The sequence below is a fragment of the Phoca vitulina genome, unplaced genomic scaffold (genome assembly GCF_004348235.1).
Source record: "Phoca vitulina isolate PV1807 unplaced genomic scaffold, GSC_HSeal_1.0 scaffold18, whole genome shotgun sequence".
In the NCBI taxonomy this organism is placed as follows: Eukaryota; Metazoa; Chordata; class Mammalia; order Carnivora; family Phocidae; genus Phoca; species Phoca vitulina.
This window is the reverse complement of record NW_022589721.1, coordinates 22,291,514-22,307,257: the sequence shown is the minus strand read 5'-3', so window position 1 is coordinate 22,307,257 and position 15,744 is coordinate 22,291,514. Positions and strand designations below refer to the sequence as shown.

At 49.9% G+C, this 15,744-nt stretch overlaps 1 protein-coding gene across 3 annotated transcripts in view; it reads right to left on the bottom strand.

Annotated features, from left to right (window-relative positions):
- The window catches only part of LOC116639315, a 340,505-nt gene that overhangs the window by 140,271 nt on the left and 184,490 nt on the right, over positions 1–15,744 (bottom strand). The window contains exons 4-5 of one of the 3 annotated variants that reach the window (XR_004300813.1): positions 1,013–1,085; positions 268–416 (exon numbers count right to left, since the gene is read on the bottom strand). The exons of the other annotated variants lie outside the window; for them this stretch is intronic. The gene's annotated coding sequence lies outside the window, so the exon portion shown is untranslated. The remainder of the gene's footprint in view (positions 1–267; positions 417–1,012; positions 1,086–15,744) is intronic. 3 annotated transcript variants of the gene reach the window in all.

Here is a 15,744-nt window from a genome sequence, read left to right as displayed (position 1 = left end):
ATCCTTCTCATTCAGCAAAGTCTCAATACTGAGCCTCGACAAGCCGGTGGCTCCCTGCATGCCCACCCTCCTCAGGCCTTGCTGGGACTCTGCTAAAAGGACCTTACTACTCCGTGTGAGCAGCAACTGCCACTTCCACAAAAGCACATGAAGAAACAAACATACTTCACTTCTGGTCGCCAAAAACCCACTCTTCCTGCCCCTTCCTCCTCTGGACCCTGGTGACTTCATTCTGGAATCAAAGTGAACACTAAGCAAGACACCAACCTCTCTTCATTCAGGCCATTCCTAGAGCTGGTCAGCATTCTTCTTTTCCTTCTGGGCCCTGAGATGTTAAAAAATGCAGATAGCCCAAGGCTGGAGAGAGGCAAATCTCCACTGAGCTCAGGACTCTGCTAAAATCACAGCCTGACAACCTAGGAAAACACAGTAAATATCAATTATGCAATTTGGAGCCTGAGGCACCTTGAAGAAAAGCATCCATTACAAACAGAAAATCCTCTGATAATCAGAAGATAAAGAACACTTATCTCCCTGGCTGAAATGAAGAAGAACCTAAAGTAAAGGAGGTCATCCTACCTGGGAGAGGTTGGTATCCACTGAAGACCACAGTGGATGCTGAGGGGTGCACAAACATGAGTACAGCAGAACCCCTCCCCGTGCTAAAGGACTCAAGACCCACCGGAGGGTCCCGAGAAAAAGGCTGTGATCCATGTGGTCATAGAGGGAGGGACCAAGAGCTTTGGGAACAAAGAGGAAGCAGGCACTGAGTCTCGCACAAGTTAGAGAAGAGGATATTTGAGCTAGGTATTGAAGAGTAGGGGGTCACCAGGCAGAGAAAGGGGAGGGGACTTTCAGATGTCTTAACATCATGTGTGACATGGAGTGTGAAAGAGTGGCCAGTGGCCAGGTGGTAAAGGATAGCCCTCATGCTATGTTAAGAAGTTCCACTTTCCCCTACAGATGCAATGGGGAGTCAGAGAGACTCTTGAGCAGTGGAGTGACAGATTACCTCTACGCCTCATCACCACCACGGAGGGACCCTTGGCCACAGGGGACCCAGTGTACATGGTTCCCAGGTCATCCTGCAAAGCAACAGACATAGTGGTCAAACCAGTAGCCTCCAGAGCCAGCAATCTGTCTTCAAATCCCAGCTCTGCCACCACCAGGTTGCGAAAGTGGCTTATCTAGTCCAGTCTTCCCATCTGTGAAATGGGGGTAATAGCAGCAGAGGCTTCTCTTAGTGCTAGTATGCGGACAGTGAATTGGATAAAGTTGATATATGTAAGGCGCTCACACCAGTGTCTGGCGCATGACAGGGGCACAACATGTGACAACTGGGGGGGGGGGGGCTGCTCCCATCTTCCCTTTCGCCCTGGTTTCCTCCTTCAGCACTGTCATTTCTTCTGAGACATGAGCTGCCCTGAATCTGAGCAAAGGTGAGCAGGTTTCAGTCCAGGTTTGCTTTAGGAGGGCTGGAGCTCTTGTCTGAAATAGACTTTGAGGACTGCCGGCTTCTCATGAGTTTCCCAGCATCCCAGTAGCAGGTGCCATCTAAGACAGTGGCTCTCAACACTGTTGCATCGAAGATTAATCTGGGGAGATGTTACAACCTCAATGCTCAGGCCCCATTCCCAAGACAGAATCTTTGGGTTGGGGCGGGGGAGGGGGGAAAGGCAGGTATGGGGAATTCCTGCAGCGAGATTTTTAAATTCCTCAGGTGAGTCCAGCATTATACCCCATTTGAGAACAACTGATCTAAGGGCCGAACTGAACAAGGAAGGAAAACATGGCAATGTTCTGGAAAGTGCTGCCACCCTGAGTTGGGTCATCTCCAGAAGGCACCTGGCTCCCTAGGTTTCTGCTTCCTCATGCACAGGGCAATGCCTGAGCACCTTACCTCTTCCTGGGATGTCCCACTGAGCTTGCAAATGCGAAAGTGCCCTGGATCACTACGATTGTGACAGAGCTGTCAAAACTCTTCTGGAAATAAGCAAAGCCATGGAATACCAACACATACAACCATGTAGGGACATGCAATGGAAAAAGCCTTGGTTAGGTGCACAAAGCTGGTAACCAGTTAAGGTCTCTCGCTAACCAGAGATGTTACTAGCAATCCCATCCTTTTTGTCTTCAGCTTTGTCCACGGCAGACCAGGGATAAGAACTGCCTTGCCAATCAAAGGGGTCTGTGAGGTGCAAGCAGGAAGACACAGGTCACACTATGAAGGGTCAGGCTACTGTAAAGCATTTTTATTTCACATTTTCTAGGTCCTCCCGGCAACATGGAAAGTTCCAGAGAGAGAGAAATGCCCCCTTCCACAACTGTTGTAACAGAGAGTAGGGAGGAAACAAGGAGCAGTGCCGGCCACAGGAAAGCTTTCTTCGCGGCAGGCTGGAATGGAACCTGTCAGGGTCCAAGTGGGGATCAGCGATAGGCCAGGAGAGCAGGGTGGGGCTGAGGGCGGCTCCAGGGAGACGTTAAGATAGGAAATGCTATCTGGGAACAATGGAACCACCATACCGTTGTCCTGGCCTGGATCTGACAAGCGGGGATAAGACTCCAGGAAACATGTCCCTCGACAACTGGCCAGAAGTGGCCCCAACAGACCACTGGCCCATTACTTTGGTTTTGCATCCATTCATGCATGCACCCTGCAATGGGCATACATCCACCATGTACCAAGAACTGTGTTAGAAGGTGGGGATGCAGGGTGCCTGGATTGGCGGGGGGTGGGGGGGGGGGTCCCGGGATCGAGCTCCGCATCAGGCTCCCTGCTCAGTGAGGAGCCTGCTTCTCCCTCTCCCTCTGCCTGCATCTCTGCCTGCTTGTGCGCTCTCTCTAGCTCTCTCTCTCTCTCTCTCTCAAATAAATAAATTTTTAAAAAAAGAAGAAGGTAGGTATGCCAAGATGAATAAGACCTGGTCTTCACCCTCAGGAAGGACAAAGGACAAAGACAAGGCAAACAAAGAAGTAACATTTAGGTACAACACCATGGCAGTGTGTTGTATATTTCATATTTAACTTCTCAAATCCTCAGTGTCCCCTCCAAGTAAGGTACTAGCTCCATTCTACAAATATGGAACCTTAGGCTTGGAGAGGCTGGTTACTGGACACGGATCACACAGCAGTTAAGAGGCTGGGCTCCCGTCCCGATCCAGAACACTCAGGCTCCTTCCCCCACAGCTTAGTTCGACAACCCAGAGAATCAAAAGGCAGTGATCTTTCTCTCTCTCTCTCTCTTCTCTCATGCACCTCTTCCAGGCACAATGTCCACATATGGAGAAAGTTTAAGCACCGTAAGAAGCAAACAAGAAACACAATTAGGCACAGCACGCAGCCTACGCTTATGGCTCAATAAATACTTACGAATCAGAATCCAAATATATAATAGCGTTGGAGAAGCAGAGCAGAGGTGCGAGGTGTTTGGGACATCGCAGACCCGGGCCTGAATCTCAGGCTCAGGATTTACACCTCCCTGAACTTCAGGGGCCTCGTCTTAAAAAGGGGAACAGTACAACCTACTAGAGGCCGACTGGGACGAGGTCCACACAACGGGGACAATCTCCTGCCCTCAAGACCCCTGCACCCCGCCTCGGGCTTGGGGGACATAGAACAGCAGGTGTCCCGCACAACCAGGAGAGAAGCTGGCCAGTGTCAGAAGCTCCCGCTGAGTCTGGAAACGGGCCCCACGCGAGGTGCCCGACGCCTTCCACACAAGCCCGCTTCACCCGGACCCACCAGCCCTCGAGGAAGGGGCACGTGCTCACTCCGGGCGCTGCATCTGTGCCAGGCCTGGGCCACCACCCCGCGGAAGCCTCTTAGGCAGGCTTCTTCTCTTGACAAGTTCACAGTACTCAGAAAAGCTGGGGTACAACCAAACGGAGGTGCTGGGGCAGGTACAGGGAACAGCTGCCCCAAGGGGCTCTGACTTAACCTTGCCTGAGTCCTCACCATCCTGTGGGCACCAGTTAGTTTTTATTTTGTTTATTTTACCAGCAGGGAGGCCATCCCGGTTTGAATTACAGAATAGAATATGGCTCCAGATTCGACAACTGCTAGTAGCTGGGTGGTCTTAAGCTAGTGACTTTACCTCTCTGGGCCTGAGTCTGGGCCTGGAGGTTATCTCGAAAAATAGACACTCATCTACTCAAGAGATATTTACTAGGTCCCTACCTGTGCTCCAGGGAATACAACCACTGGGCAAAATCAACAAAAATCTCTGCATGTGTGGGGCTCAACAGGGATGGGGGAGGCAGAGAGCCGACAAACAAACAAACAAGAGGGTCAGGCAGTGCTGAGTGCTCCAGAGATCCATCAAGAAAGAACGGGAATGGGAGACGGGGCATGAGGTGGGTACTGTTTTGCACACACGGCCAGGAACGGCTTCTGTGACAAGGAGCCATCCGAGCTGCGTGTACTCTGTGCAGGCTCGGATCCAGGTAAGGACAGGTGTGTCCCATGGACTAGCTCACTCCACCCTCTCCAGCACCCCTAGAAGGAAGCCAGTGCCCCTCTCCCCACTTTACACAGGACAAAGCTGAGACAGAGAGGTACAATGCCTCGCCCAAGGGGACGGAGGGGGATACTCTGAAGCCCAAGCTCCAAACAGCTTACGCTAATTCTTCCATTCCCAGAGCTCCGTTTGTGGACAGCTGACGCTCTGGAAATGATCACTGTGATCACCGTCAATACGCCGCAGAGAAAGAAGAAGGTATGGAGGATGAAAGGAAAAGCAGACACGGCACCTGGCACAAAACGTAAGTACTACATCCATTTGGAAGAACAGGAATATTGATTGTAGGCTCTTCTCCCTCTCTGCCTGTCTCTGATGGACATACTGCCTTCTGTCTCTTTTTATACTCATTTTTATGTAATTTCCTCAAGGAGGAAGGCCTGAGGCCCTGTGTCCATTTTAGACTGACTTCTGATTCGCAACTTTGTTCCAGGTTCTGCTCTCTCCTGTCCCAAAGGAAAGGGCCCTCCCATCCAGGCCATGAGAGCACCTTCTCCTTCCCACGGCCATTATTCCAGAGCCAACCCTGGTGTAATTCTGCTCAAGCCACAGCCTGGAGCAATGGGAAAAGGGGGAGGGCGGGCAGCTGGTGATGGTCCTAGAAGGTCCCAAAGATGCAGACAGGGTCATATTGATCCAAAGGCTGACTACTCCTTTGAAAGATCAGCTTCTACCTCAGATTCTCACACTCCAAAAGGCCAGAAAGAGCTTCTTTAAAAACATTATTGAAGAACTTGCTTCTGGGGATTCACCATGATGTGCTTCTTCTCTGGCTTCCTATTGGATTGGAGCTCCTGGAGGCCAAGCCTCAGGATTCTGCCCCTACACCCAGCACCTGTAGGCCCAGCATGTTTGATGAATGAATCCACAGATGGATGGAAGCAAGGGAAAGAGAAAAGGAAGAAGGGAGAGAGGGAGGGAAAAAGGGAGGTGTGAATTGTAGGGTAAAAAAAAAAAAAATGCCTATTAGATAAAATCATGGGAAGTAGAGATAAAAGGGAGAAGTGGATAAAAGCAAAATGGCCATGGCACAGTTGAAAAAAACTATGGAATACTATGCAGCAGTTAAGAAAGAACAAGGGGTGTGTGTGTGTGTGTGCGCGCGCACATACACACGTACGCGCATACACACAGAGACGTACGTGCACACACAGAGACATACACCCACAAAAGACCTGTAAAAGATGTCGTTCAGTGAAAACTCAATATTGAAATACTCAATTCTCTGCAGCTCATAATGCTACGCAGTCCATGCAGCCAGACCCAGGGCGCTGGTTGGAGCTGGCCATAAATCCCAAGGAGATCAGCTGACCCAGCCTACTGCCTCAGGCTGACATTTCCACCCATGATGAAAGAAAAGGCCATGCCCTCTCTCCAGGGCTCTAGGCAACAGCAATCTTGTGACCCAGCTTCCAGTCTCGCTTTGCTCCCCCAGTTCCTTGAAAATACTTGTACTGGTTTCAAGACAAAATAACTCAAAGGAGGTTCATTCACCTGCAGGCCCCCCACCTGCCTGTGATAACTCACGAAGGACAATGCCCTCACATGGAGCTGTAAACTGAAGACCTAAGGGCTCTATCTGGCTACAGGTTTCACCCAGGGAATATTGTAAGTATTTCTGAATTCGCTGTCCCCACCTAAAATTCAGGAAATTTCATTACATTACATGGTCCAAAAATTAACTGGGCAGCCCTGGTCCCACACACACAGTAGCTAGCTGGGTAGCTGAGTGCTGAGGGGGGTGGGAGCCCCTTATTCAGGGCACGTACCCTCCCACCAACCACCATCTCATCCCTCAGAGATCACCTAGCCCAAACTCGTCACAGACAAAGAATCACTGCTCAGAGAGGTGAGGAGACTTGCCCAAGTTCACACAGCAAGCCAGGGGCAGGATAGAAACCAGAACTCCATATTCCTCACACAAATACCTGTGTCTCTTCTAGCTGCCAGTTTGAACCAACTGCAGCCTTAGAAGTTAGATGATCCATTGACATCTGGCTAGAATAAAGCTTCTAGGGTCAAAGTCCAGCTCAGGCAGAAGTGATCCTCCTACGACACGATGACCCAAACACACCATACTCCTACGACAAGGGGACCCAAACACATGATAATCAGCCTAGGCCCGGTCATCTGGACGACTCTTGCTCAATGTTATTCTTTGCTTCATGGTTTCCACATCCAGAGAAACAATACTTCTCTAAAAATCAATTGTCCCCAGAAATCCACCTACAGAGTTCTTGGAAAATATGGGTTAAACATTTTGCCACACACACACAAAAAAAACAAGGAACAAAAAGGGTGAGGGAAATTCATCAACATGGCCCTGCACTTTTCATGATTCACACCAAACGTTTTTCAAGTCACCAAGTTCAAATGACCCTGTCCCTTGGGGCTGCAGAACTATTTTTACCAACACTTGCCAGTAAGGAGGCTCCACATGTTTTAATAAATGGAATTACTCAGTATCAGGAGACACAAAATGGCTTCGAGAGGCTGGGAGGTCGGGGGAACTGAAAATGTCCTGGAAGGAAGATGCCGGAATAATCAATTTCTGACACAAGAGAAGGAACAGCCGGGTGCCATGCCACAGCCCAGAACATTGGAGAGGCTGACTCACTGCAACAGAGCAGGCAAATAAATAGGCGGCCCCATTGGGATCATTTCCCAAGTTTCCAGAACAAATAAGGTGATAGAGGGCAGCAACCAGTCCTGGGGGATGCCGACACATAGTAAGTGCTCAGTAAATATTACACACCACACACACACACACACACACACACACACACACACACACAGTTTCTGAATCTCCTGACTTGTGTCGGATAGCCCAATGGTCTGTTCCTCTCCTTACACTTGCCCTCTTGGGGATCACACCAGTCTCAAGGCTTAAATAATAGGGCTCCAAAATACATATCCAAATATTATCCTTTTACTCCATGCATTAGTCCGGGTTATTCAGAGCAACAGAAATATAAATAAGGAATTGGCTCACCCAGGTATAGAGCTGTCAAGTCCAAAATCTGCAGGGTCGACCAGCAAGCTGACTGGAGACCCAGGGAAGAGCTCATGTTGTTGTTTGAGTCTGAAGGCCATCTGGAGGCACAATTCCCACTTCCTCGGACCTTCAGTTTTTTTTCTTAAGGGCGTCGACTGATTGGGTGAGATCCACCCACATTTTGGAGGGTAAGGTGTTCTACTCAAAGTCCACTGATGTCAGTATTAATCTCATCCAAAAAAATACCTTCACAGTCACATCTAAACTGCTGGGTTTTTTAAAAAAAGATTTATTTATTTGTCAGAGAGAGAGAGAGCACAAGCAGGGGAAGCGGCAGGCAGAGAGAGAAGCAGGCTCCCCACTGAGCAGGGAGCCCGACGTGGGGCTCGATCCCAGGACCCTGGGATCATGACCTGAGCCGAAGGCGGACGCTTAACCGACTGAGCCACCCAGGTGTCCCCTAAACTGCTGTTTGACCAAATGTCTGATCCCATGGCCTAGATGACTTGACATGCATTTTTTAATTTAATTTAATTTAATTTTTTAAAGATTTTATTTATTTATTTGAGAGAGAAAGAATGAGACAGAGAGAGCATGAGAGGGGGGAGGGTCAGAGAGAGAAGCAGACTCCCCGCCAAGCGGGGAGTCCGATACGGGACTCGATCCTAGGACTCCAGGATCATGACCTGAGCCGAAGGCAGTCGCTTAACCAACTGAGCCACCCAGGCGCCCAACATGCATTTTTTTAAAAGATTTATTTATTTGACAGAGAGAGAGAGAGAGAGAGAGAGAGCATGAGTGGGAGGGGCAGAAGGAGAGAATCTTCAAGCAGACTGCCCTCTAAGCGCAGAGCCTGAGGCGGGGCTCAATCCTAGGACCCCGAGACAATGACCTGAGCTGAAATCAAGAGCCGGACGCTTAACCGACTGAGCCAGCCAAGGAGCCCCTTGACACTCAAAATTGATCTTCGCATTTCAGATGCATATATCCAGCTACTTCCTGAATCTCTCTCTTTGGATGTCTGATGAACATCTCAAACATAATGAGTGGAATCCTACCTGCAAAAGAAACAAAACAAACATTTCCCCAACCCTCACTGATCCCCTTAAAAGAATAAACAGAAACTTCCCTCTTTACTTGCTCCAGGTAAAACCCCAGGGCCATCCTTTACCTGATACTCTGCATCCAAGCCATCAGCAGATGCCACCCTCATGATACATTCATACCTGATGGCTTCTTGTGATTTCCTCTGCTACCACCCCCGCACACTATGTGTCACTCCTTCCCTGGACTTCTGCCAGAGCCTTCTAACTGGTCTACCTATTCCCACCTTTGCCACCTTCAGTCGATTTTCAGCAGAGCAGCAGAATGAGCCAGGTCTGCTCAGCAGCCTCCATTAGCCCCAACTCAACAGAGAAGAGCCAACGTGCCTGCCCCAACCCCCTCTGGACCATTTCATCCCCGAGTCGCTTCTGCTCTTTGTGGCTAGCCTGCGTATTCCCCGGGGGGACGCCTGCCCACCTCACAGTGCCCACATGGGGCATTTCCTGAAGCCCAGCCAGCACCACCCGGCCTTAGAACCCAAGCGAGGACCGTGAAGGCATTAGTGCAGTAATCTGAGGACAACGCAGGGTGGGAGTGATGCGTGGGGTTAACTAAAGGAGAGGAGGGTACAGGCGGGGATTTGTGTCTTTGAAAGACTTCCAAAGGCAGCTGGTGGGGCTTGTTCTCTGAAGTGCATTTTTAAAAGAAGAATCAGGTGGCTGCCAGCTAAGGAGAGGTGGGTGGAGGGCGGAAGGGGGAGAGGAGGAGAGGTGAGAGCCAGTACAGGGGCATGGCTATCTCTGAGTGCTCGCTGCCACACGATGCCATTTCATGCATCCCAGGCTGGAGGGATCCAGGCAACAGAGACAGAAAGGAGACGCTGTATTTGATGGTGGCCAGAAAGCCACCCAGTGGCCAAGAAGATGGGCAAACGCACGGTACCGGTGGGACGGCTTGGCAAGAGAGCTGACGTCCCCTCCCCATCCTCCCGTGCCCCTTCCTCTGAAAGAATCTGAGGATAAAGGTTCAAAGGCTGCAAGGTCCTTTCTGTGTTCGGAGGCCTTGGCTGAAGACTTTTGGGGAGGGAGAGCGGAATCAACATCTTTCATCCTGCAGAGCCTGAGGCTGCCTTCAGAGGACCAGCCCAGCTACTCAGCAGGGCACTTTGGCAGGGAGGTGAGGTTCAAGGTCCCTACGGGGCCTTCTCTCACTGGGCCCAGTGAGAATGACCCTCATCACCTCTCAGAAACGCCTCTCCGTTAGCAGGACACTGTCTGCTACGGAGCATGCTCTAAGCCATGAAAAGTCTGTCCCTAGAGACGCAACTGATGGGAACCGGACTCTGTACGCAACGATCCTGAGGGGCCCAAGCTAGGGCCGAGCAGGAACACAAGGCCGGCGAGAGCGTGACCTGATTACTCACAGGGTCTTGCAATTCCAGAGACCACTGCCCTCAAGCCCAGCAAAGGGCTGCACCTCTGTCTTAGCACTTAGCACTGCCGGGAGTTCGACTGTTCCTCTCATAGCCTCCTCATTGTCATCATGGGTCCCATTCCTGTAGTGGCCATGTGCGCTCCTCCCCGCGGTACCCTCGCACCCTGCGAAGTACCAGCCCCGTGGCGAATGCTGAATAAACATGAACTGAATAATAACACACTCAGGCAAATGAGAGGAAGACAGGATGGAGACTCCCGGAGAAATCTGGAGCTCTAAGGAACCGTCCATAGACATTGGATCCAAAACATGATTTCAGACACTGAATGGAAGTTTATAGCAGTGATTCCTCAATGGGGGTATTTGGGCTGTTTCTCAACTGGTCAGAAATTCTACTGGAAGCTGCACCTTCCTTTTCAATAAGGCCACAGAGAGCCCCTCAAACGTCAAGCTTCTCTGCTTGATCCTGGCCAGAATGGTATCAACCCAGTCTGGTGACAAGGATCAGAAACCCCAACGGGCGGATATTTTTAGGTAAGAAAGTGGGTTTTAGGTAAGAAGGTAGGCAAACGATTACCTGCCAAGTGAAGTTTGTTTAATTGAAACAATTCTCTTGCAAGGAGGGTGAATCAGCAAAAGGGATTTCTGGAGTTGCAAAGGTGGGGCCTTGCTAGGCTAAACCAGGGGTTCTTAATGGAGGATGCTGTTGCCCCTCACCCCCCAGGGAACATCTGGCAATGGCTGAAGGCATTTTCAGTGGTCGTGACTAGGGACTGCTGCTCAGTGTGTATAGACTAGAAAGGAAGGGGGAGCTTCTGGCAGACTTTTTGACCAACTGAAAATCCTTGGCCTTTTATATCCTTCTATTCCAGAACCAGGCATAGGCCTGGGCTCACAGTAGGTGGCCCAAAAGTATGTTTTGCGTGCCTGAATACATGTATGATAGGGTTATTATAGATTCAAAAGGGATGATGAGTAGGAATGGACCCATCCAGGTCCCATGTGAAAAAATAAGTCGTCCATCTACATACACGCTAAGCAGTGGTCCTTCGGGGAATAGCGCTGGTGGTCAGGAGCAAAAGGAATTGCTTTTGCTTTGGGCTCTGTTACGGGTTGAACTGCATCCCTCAAAAAGATATGTGGAAATCCTAACCCCAAGTACCTATGAACGTAATCTTATTTTGAAATAGGCTCTTTGCAGATGCAATCGAGTTGAGATAAGGTCATAGCAGGTTAACGTGGCCCTAAATCCAGTGACGGGTGCTCTTATAAGGACAGAGAGGTGCAGAGACTGTTACACACAGGGAAGAAGTCCAGGATGAAGGCCACAAGCCAAGGACCCTAAGCTACAGGATTCCTAGCTACACCAGAAACTAGGAAGAGGCAAGGAAGGATCTTCCTCTAGAGCCTTCAGAAGGAGCACGGGGTCTCCCTAACTTGATTTGGGACTTGATTTGGGACTTCTGGCCTCCAGAACTGTGAGGGGATAAATTTCTGTTGGGTAAGCCACCGAGTTTGTGGTGCTTTGTTATGGCCACCCTGGGAAACTCATACAGGCTCTAACATCCTGACCGGATCCTTTGGAAGAAAGGAGAGGGGAGAGTCAGCCAGGATTCCTCTACTAAAAGTTCTTCTTGTAAGGTAATGATCCTGGCCCTCATCCCCTGGCTGAACCACCTTCATCCTCCCTTGTGACCCCAAGGACCAGATGTCCACAGACTCCAGTGCCACTTAAAAATCCAGACTCTTGGGCAGGGTGGGCAACTGCCAAGGGCTAATGAACACACAGCCCCAGTGCAGTAAATACCGCTGGATGACTGATGGACCCATCAGTTAGTGAGATGGGTGAGCATGGAGGAAGCTCTCTGAGTTAATTAGCGATCACCTTCCCGTTTACGATCAGCAGGGATTTTCAGATGGATACCTAAGACAACCCTAACTGTATGGTACACTCAGTGGATCTGCTCACGGGCTCTCTGTCGGGGGGCATCAGGGTAGCTGCAGGGTCGAGTGTCATGGTGGAGAAGGCTGGGGAGCCGCCCGCTCAGGCAACATTTTACAGTGTGTAATTACATCTGTGCCCCATGCATTATGACGACATCCGATTACAGAAATGCAAAGGGGTGGGGACCACTCCCACACTTGCAAGCTGCAGGAACTCAGCTCTGCGAGGTTCAGAGCTTGCCCAGGGTCCCACGCTGAGTCAGGGGAGTGGGAGCTTCGAAGGAAGGCTTCCCATTGCAGGCCCACGTTCCTTCTCTCTGGCACCGCACAGAGTAAGCGAGACGCACAGCAGCGGCTGACAGACTCTTTGATGTTATGACTGCATGACCACGACATGATGGAAATCATAGCAGGAAAGCAAAGCTCACCCGTATTTCCCATCACGCTGGCATAAAAACTTGACATTCCCGAAGCGGCCTTTCTAGAAGTCATCTACATGCATACGTATTTTCACATTGTGCTCATTTGAGATGATGTGATTTTGCTTGCATCACTCAGCATGTTATTTCAAGGATCTCATAATGCTCATTTGGCATTCATTCAACCAATTTTATTTTACACCTGCTATCTGCCAGGCACCTTCATGGGCAGTCAAGACAAAATGGTGAGCAAAAAGGACACTGTCCCCACCAAAGAAATAGCGGAAATAGACCTTAATTAAACAACCAAACAATGAAATTATTAGAAACTACGGTAAGTCGTATAAAAAGGCAAAGCATCGAGCTCTAAGAAAGCTTGTAATAGGAGCTTCAAAATGATAATTTTAAGGGTCTCATAATATTGGACCAGGTGGGTAATCATATTTATCTAAACAGTCTCCATGTAATCAAGTTAGGTTTCAACTTTTTATTATCATAACTAAAGTTACTCTGAAATATCTGGAAATGAAATATCACTATGTCTTACCATTTACTTGAAAATATTTTAGAAACAAAAAGATGAAGTAAACAAAGCAAAGGTTTATAACTTAAAACAGCGCAAGGGGTGTATACAGGCGTTCATTATAGTATTCTCTCTACTTTCCTAGATGTTTGAAATTTTCCATAATTAAAGGTAAAAAAAAAACCATGATTTAATAGACATTTGCACAAAATAGGTTTTTTTCTTCCTTTGAATTACCCCTTAGGATACAACTGAGAAACGAGGTAACTGGAGTGAAAAGATGCAGACACCATCAAGGCTATTTCTGCATACTATGCTAACAAAACCCATTCCAAACATCCTACCAATTGCCACAGGCAGCCCATACATGCACCTGCTGTCCTCTGGCCTCATTAAAGCAATGGATGGCAATGTTTAAATTGTTTCCTCATTTAATTAGTGTAAATAGGCAAGGTCCGTTGTATGTTACAGTTCTCCCATCTTCCAGTTAAGCATCTGAACTGCCTTTTATAACATCAGTGAGCTGCTTAGAGTGCAGAAAGGAGGGGTGTGAGGAATCAGGAGGACCCCAGTTGAACCCTAGCTCCTCTGCCCCTTAGGTAAATGCTTTGGCAAATACTTAAGTGTCCAGGCTTGGCATTGCTTCACCTGAGAAATAGGGATGAAAAGTCTGCCCAAGAGGGGGAGGCAGGGCTTAATGGGACAGCCTGTGGGGAAGGCCCTGAGACAGCCTGGGGACAGAATGGATGTTCACTGAACCGCCTGGTGCCTTCTCCGTCCTGGAGCAGACTGCGCCCCACTTCCACCTGCCAACAGAACCTCACTGCAAGCCCTGATCTCAGGCTCTGGTGTGACCACAGGCAAGTCAGCCTCTCTGTTCCTCAGTTTTCCCGTGTGCAAGCAGCAAGAATGATTACTCACCTCTGAGAGGATGTGCAGCATTAGAGGAGAAGACGGTGTTACCCAGTCACAGCCCTCCGGGGCATAATCTGTCAAATGGGCACAAGGGCTCCAACTTCTCAGGAGTGTGGCCACCACAGGGCCCCCCTGAAGTGCTTGGTCCTGAGCAGCCTGAGCTCCACCTACTGCCCAGGGTTCCTCAATTCCTGCAGTTAATACCTCCTCAATACCCCTGGTATGAGAAAAGGGGTCCAGGCAGCCCGTTGCCAAGTGAGAATCCCGACAGGGGGTCTGCAACTGACAAAACCAGAGCAGCATCAACGCCAAATGTCCCAAGGAAGGAGCCCGAACCCAGGATACCGGGATGGCCTGCGGTGACTCCACACACTCGATGAGGGGAACATGGGAGGGGTGAGATACATTTTTACTCAATAAAGGAGCTTACTATATTCAAGAGTAGCTTAAAAGGAAAAACTGGGGATTTCTGTGAATTGCACTACCCTGGGAGGATCAGGGGCCAGTGACCGGTCCAGAAAAACCCACGACTCCTGCTGGCCCTACCATCCCCTACCAAAAGGCCCAGCCCAGAAGCCTCTCCAGCTGTCTCCCTGCACTGGGGCAGCCCTGCTGATGAAGGAGGAGGCACAGGGCAGGGACGAGAAGCTTTGAAAAGCGATGGGCCAAAAGGCCCCTCAACCGATGAAAGGTGGAAACAGACTTGAACCAGGGCTTTGGGACTCCAGGGATCTTGCTCTGAACCACTGAGCCACTGGGGCTCCTTCACCACCATACAGTACGGCAGTGATCTGTTGTACGAGTTTCCCCATTGCTACTTTAACAAATTACCACCAACATCATGGCTAGAAATAGCACAAATTCATTCTCTTACAGTTCTGAAGGTCAGGAGACCGAAGTAAGTTATAAGGCGCTAAAATCAAGGTGTCAGCAAAGCTGGTTCCTTCTGGAGGCTCCAAGGGAAAATATGGTCCTTATATCTTCCACTTCTAGAGGCTGCATGCATTCCTGGGCTCCTGGCTGCATCACTTCTTTCTGTTTCCATGGTCAGGGGGTCACATCTCCCTCTCCCTCCCTCTCCTAAGGACACTTAAGATTACACTAGATCCTCCTAGATATGCCAGGATAATCTCATCTCAAGATCCTTAACTTCATTGCTTCTGCCAAAATCCCTTCTGCCCTACAAGGTGGCAGGCACAGGTTCCGGAGATTAGGATGTGGAGATCTTTGGGGGGCTGTGATGGAGCCAACCACATGTGCTGAGCTGTCTTTCTCCCGCACCACGTGTCACTCCTCCTATCGCCAGCACATAGCATGGTGCCCACCAGACAGTAAGTGCCCAGGAAATGCAGAAGAAGAGAAAGCAGGGAAGAAAAAGGGAGGGCCCAGGGTGGGAACACAACCCTAAAGTCTTGCATCATCCCTGAGCCCCCCACAAGGGTGAGAGGGAAAGGAGGCTTCACTAGCAGGTATGCATCCACTGGGAACACGTTATCAGTTGCAAAGCGCCGGCACCTTATTGGCCCGAGGATGGACTCCCCCGTGCGCAGTGTGTTTCCCTGTCCCCGTGTGTTCCCACAGCTATTGCTGTCCGCACAGCGGGTCAGCGGGCAACAGGCAGCTCCTTTCCTGCGGACCTGCTGGGAATCCGGGCAGGGCTGGGGTAGCCAGCTGGCTCACTGCTGTGTTCTGATGAAGGCACTTTCCCTGCAGAGAGAAGACACCACCAGAGAAGCCTCCAGGTAACCGGACCTTGGCCACAAAAAGCTTTGGTTGCCAACCCCCACCCTCCCCCCTGCCAAGAAACCGTAGAAATGGTTCCTTCTCAGGGAAAAGACCATGGCAATGATAGCCACCGCTCACGCCTGAGCTTTGCAAACAGTCGTCTCAATTCTTTTCAGCCAACAGGGTGAAAGGAAATGTTTGTTTCTGTGCTCATTTTACATGTGGGGAA